Source organism: Tachypleus tridentatus, chromosome 1 (assembly GCF_004210375.1).
Source record: "Tachypleus tridentatus isolate NWPU-2018 chromosome 1, ASM421037v1, whole genome shotgun sequence".
Lineage (NCBI taxonomy): Eukaryota > Metazoa > Arthropoda > Merostomata > Xiphosura > Limulidae > Tachypleus > Tachypleus tridentatus.
In genome coordinates, this window is record NC_134825.1 from 122,364,667 (window position 1) to 122,370,666 (window position 6,000).

The window sequence follows — 6,000 nt, forward strand, 5'->3', positions numbered from 1 at the left end:
ATAACAATGAAGGGAAGAAAACAAACCGTTACATAAACCGATAAGTTATCTTTAATGTAATACTTCCTATATATATATGTTTATTAATGTGTAAAGTAAACAGTGAAGTTTACATAGTGTATGAATAAATATACGTATGCATATATAAACAAGGTGATTTAGAATACTGTTGACAATCTGACATAAACGAAACAGATACACTGTTAACAGCACAAACTGAGGTACTGTGAACATTCACTAGGTCATTATTACTGAGGTCACTTAAAACCAACCTCAAGGTCACGTCTTTTGAAATTTATAATAATATCTCTCATAGAGCAAAAAAAAGTCAAAGGTCTTTGGCATTTTTTTAATCTACGAGAAATATTATTTGTATGTAATCGTAAAAGACATAATTGAAACACCTAAAACTCGCAAAATAGTTCCATAACAGTACAATTTATAGATATAATTCAATGTATTAGTTCGGAGTGACTGAGATCATTAAATAGTTTAATCATTATAATTCTAGTTAAACTATCTCGCCGAAATGTGAAAGTTAAACGTTACTGGTCAAATTAGAAACCAAAAGTTTACTGAAAACAACATGAATCAACTCTATTACAAATGAAATCCAGATTCGTACTTAATACAACAAAAACACCTCAAAGAACTAATAAAAGTAACAAGTAATTGAGTTTTTGTTTGTTTTTTTACACAGAAACTGGGTTTTTCGTCTTATTTTTGTCACGTTCAGGAACTTTCTTAAAAATCAAGTCTGACGAACATGGACTAAGGTGAGACCATTAGCAGCAAATAAGGGCGACACATAGATGGCGTTTCTCGCACCAAGTTAGTTCATGCATATGACACCTGTCTTCAGTATGTGTTTCCAATTAACTTTAGACTGAAATATGTTAGATTACTTACCACACACGTACTACAAGGGCAATGGATAGTCAGGCAGTTCACAAGAGCCTTGGTTCCAATAGCAAATCAGGGTTAAAATATCTAGGTCAAATCAGTTCATGATAGGACAGAAGTTTAGCTTGGAATGTTATGACCAAACATAAATGATTCGATTTTTGTTTGGGGGGAGGAGGGGGAGAAGGTAGTGCTTCGCTTATGCCTAATGTACTCGCCACCGTGACGACAAAACATGTTTATTCCAAATAACAGAGAACATACCATCCAGCTCAGCACCTCATTTCTCTCTGGGCACACAAAAGTCGAGTTAGTTATTGAGCACCTTGGTGTCCATATAGAGCACCCTAGTCATCTTGGGATGTTTATTCTCAACATGGTCTTTTCAACAGTTCTAAGGTCCAACAAGCACTTCGTGACCATTGGAAACTTTTGAGACGTAGTTGCCAAGTACAAGCCAGTGAATGGTCAATAAGTCACACCTAACCATATCAAGTTACTAGCAACAGCTGTAGTCCAGGAAAGTGCCCCTTATGTTTATGTCATATTATCTTATAGAATCCTCTCTTCATTCGTGTCTTTCTTCTATATTCTATCTATTCTTTGTAATCATGATTCTGATGTATTACAGATAATCAAACAGAAATAGATTACATTCAAAATGGACTTTACAATAAAAATCGAGAAGAAATGTTTGTTTTATATTAGTGTAGAGTAGTGTTATTAAAATCCATCGATGACCAACAAATGTGTTCAAACTCATCCAGAAATGTTAGAACAAAAGTAAATCAGTCATAGAAACGAAGATTTCCATTCAGTTTTTACACTTATTTGTTGACTTATATTTTTTTATTTGGATCTTACAGGCTGCTTTCTTACTCTCATTGATAAAGTCTACTCAAATTTGACATCCAGATACAAACACAGCTTCGTAACAGCGATGTGCTAGAGTACACAAACACAGCTTCATAACAGCGATGTACTAGAGCACACAGAGCTTCATAACAGCGATGTGCTTGAGTACACAAACAGAGCTTCATAACAGCGATGTGCTAGAGTACAATGTTGCATACTTATTGACTGTTCCATATAAAAATCGTAAAGAATAAAAGACTAACTTATATAAATTTGCACAAGTCCTTAATATAGCCTTAGTCATTCTGTGAAGGTGGAGGTGTGATCCAACACAGAGTTAAAGTGGTATGAATATCTGGCCATTAGCACATGAAACTTCTCCCGGGTAAAAGAATAATGACGGGTTTCTCACGTTCCGATATTTGGTTATCTGGGAAACCAAAAGAACGAGCAGAAAACGTGCGAAACAATTATTAAAATGAAGGTGTATTCCAAAGGAGTTAGATAAGGTGAGATCTGAGACTTTTCTTAGGTGAGATCTGAAACTTTTTAGGTGAGATCTGAGACTTTTTAGGTGAGATCTGAGACTTTTTAGGTGAGATCTGAAACTTTTTAGGTAAGATCTGAGACTTTTTAGGTGAGATCTGAGACTTTTTAGGTGAAATCTGATATTTTTTTCAGGTAAGATCTGAGACTTTTTTAGGTGATTCGGAACAGTTGCTTGTGTGATATCTTCAGTAGAGTTTCATTTTGATATTTGATTAACTTTTGTGAATTCCTGAAACGTGCTATTGTTTATAAATGTAAAATTATCGCATTATACATCAAACTTAACTTTGTGTAATATGTTTACTGTGGATCAGTCTGTAATTATACACTAAGTAATACAAATTGTGTTCCCGGATAGTACGTGTTATTTCTTAATTGGTTATGTTGTAAAAGTACAAAAAATGACCATTATTCCCTTCAAACTTTGCTTTTGTGACCTGGATAATGAAATTTAGAAATTAACCTATTTTATATGTAAAAACGTGCAAATTTGTACATTTTCATTTACATAAGGTCTGAATAAAACAACATATGAATCAAGATTTACATGTATCTATACTAAAGTTATACAAAAATGTTTATAAGTAAGTAGTTTTTCGAGATTTGCGACTGTAATGTAAATCACTTTCACGTATCAGTCCCCAAATATAGTTTCACATCATGGTTTCGTTATACGCTCCCAGGTCACAAAAGCAAAATTTGAAGAGAAAAACAGGTCTTTTCCATTTACTTTAGGCATAAGCAATTGGGAAATAACACTTTCTGTCCAGGAACAAGAGAAAGTAAACATTGTGTTAAATGGTGTTATGTTAGTCAATTGTAAGTGCAACTGTGTTATTTTCAAGGAACGATTTTGGTTATTTCTTATTTACAATGTTTCATTTATATAGATATACTTTTGACATTAACAGTTAGGACGTATTAATAAATATTTTGAAAGATATAACATAACGTAAGCTGAATGCACGCGATAATATTGTCACAACACCTAATTACATAATATAAATCACTATATTGCTACAACACCTAATTACATAACATAAATCACTGTTTTGTAGCAACACCTAATTACATAATATTAATTACTGTATTGTCACAATACCTAATTACATAAAATAAATCACTATATTGCTACAGCACCTAATTACATAACATAGATCACTGTATTTTCACGTCACAACACCTAATTACATAACATAGATAACTGTATTTTCACGTCACAACACCTAATGACATTACACAAACCACTGTATTGTCACAACACGTAATTACCTAACAATACTCACTATATTATAACAATACCTCACTACATAACATATATCACTGTTGTCGTCTTCAACTAGATTTGTTGATTATTCACCCATGAATTGTCTTCTGAATCACCCGATGTCCAGACATAAGTTCCTAATATTACTTATAGCAAGTCCACGTGGCTTCATACTTAGTGTGGGAGGGCTACAAATTGTAAAATTCTTGATTCGAGCTACGATATGTCCCTAAAAATCCAATCTTTCATGTTAAACAACGGGAACACTCTCTCTGTCATACTAAGTCTTACTATTTGGATAAGAGCCGGTGCTTTCGCTGATAGGTTGTCATTCATTTCGTCAGTATTTCTATTATGTTCACGTGAACCTGACGTGTCTACTAATCTCATGTATCCCAAAAGACGCCGTTCATCTTAAAAGATAACAAATATTTATAATCGTAACTTGATTGAATACGTGAGAAACGAAACACTGGGATATCACTTAGGTCTTATACAATACTTTTCTGTTATATATTTATATACATGAATACGTGAGAAACGAAACACTGGGATGTTACTTAGATCTTATATATTACTTATCTGTTATATTTTTATATACACGCCTTTAGAACCCTTTTGCCTGAAGTAATCTAAAGTAAGTTTTGAGACTCTCCCAAATACTGTTTCATACGTCGATATATACCTAGACACTTATACTTTTAACCTTTTAACTTAATAAGTTCCGTCTGTGCAAGACAACAGATGAGAATCATACAAATGTAAGTTCGTGGTTATTCATTACCCTGTAACGTGCACGTGTTATTGTTCATACACATTTTGTGGATTCATGTGGGAACCATCGCTCGTTATCTTACTTAAAGTTTGCTTCTACAATCCTCGCGCATACTGGCGGGAAGATACTACGATAAAACAAATAAATATTTTTGCGCCTAAGAGCGTTTTTTGTTTTCTCAGGAAATGAGCAAACCGTTATACGAAACTTTTATATTACTAAAGAAATTGCAAACACAATATATTGTATAATAAAGCCCCTTATATGAGTAATGCGATATTCTATCTAAGCGCGAAATCCATACCGGTGTACGGTTTTCAACATCATAAAGTTTCCGAATTATCTTCCACTACGTAGTGTTCGTTCTGTTTTATTTTTTAAACAATTGAGAAGCTAACATAAGCCATAAATGAAACTTATATCCAACAGCTTCCAGCGTAAAGTTATTATATCTCTTACACTCACTTCCACGTATGATCAAACAACTCGGTAATAAGTTAGCTATTTTAATTACTGACTTATAAAAGCAATGCTGTTTTGAAAATGAAATACGTAGTGAAATTAAACTTTACGAATGATCTGCCACCTGGTGGTTTAGTGAAAAGAAGTATATTGATAAATATTTTACATTATAATGAAAATGCTTGCTTCCTATTTCATATTTTGAAATTCTTACTTTACACCCTTATAGAATTAAAACTTCAGGCTTGTAAGCCGATATATCATTGCACAGAAGGGCGTACTCAGTTCCATTTCCCATACAACCTCTGGCTGTAATATACTTAGCTTTTAAGTATTTGTCAAATATGAAAAGAAATTTTGTGTTGCGAATAAATCTTACATCTCTGATTACTTGTAGTGAGTGTCTTGCCTGAAGCTATAATTAATGTTTTATACAATGCTTGTTTGTTTTTGAATTTCGCGCAAAGCTACGTGAGGGCTATCTGCGCTAGCCATCCCTAATTTAGCAGTGTAAAACTAGAGAAAAGAATGCTAATCATCACCACCTACCGCCAACTCTTGGGTTACTTTATTTACCAATGAATAGTGTGATTGACAGCTACATATTAACACTCCCATGGCTGAAAGGGTGAACATGTTTGGTGTGACGAGGATTCGAACCTGCAACCTTCACATTACGAGTGCAGCACCTTAACTACTTGGCCATGTTTAGCCTACTTATTTCTATATACATATATCACTGATGTGCAAACACACTTAGGTCGTTGGTGTAGTCATAGCTCAAATAGCTTATGTTTTGAAATTCTTTTGCATGTCACCATAGCCATCACTTTGTCTAACGTATCTGCACGTGAAGGCCTTGCACTGATTACAATCTGTAGTCCATGTAAACGACTAATATTACCATAATTTCGGTTAATATGTTAAGCAGAGCTTTGAAAAAACACCGGAATGAGGTGTTTTTGTGAAGTTGGCTTTGCTGCATAACATGTAAGAGATTTGATGGAGATTGTGAGTAGATATCACAGGTTCTATTCCATGAAGTCCTGTTCTTCTCTACCTTGGAAAAGTCAGGCCTTATTTAGTGTGTACTTGATTGCATGCTTGACATGTCATATCAATATAACTGTTCTATTTGTATGGGGGATGAATGTTTCTATTGTGAAACAATTGACTTTGTTTGATGGTA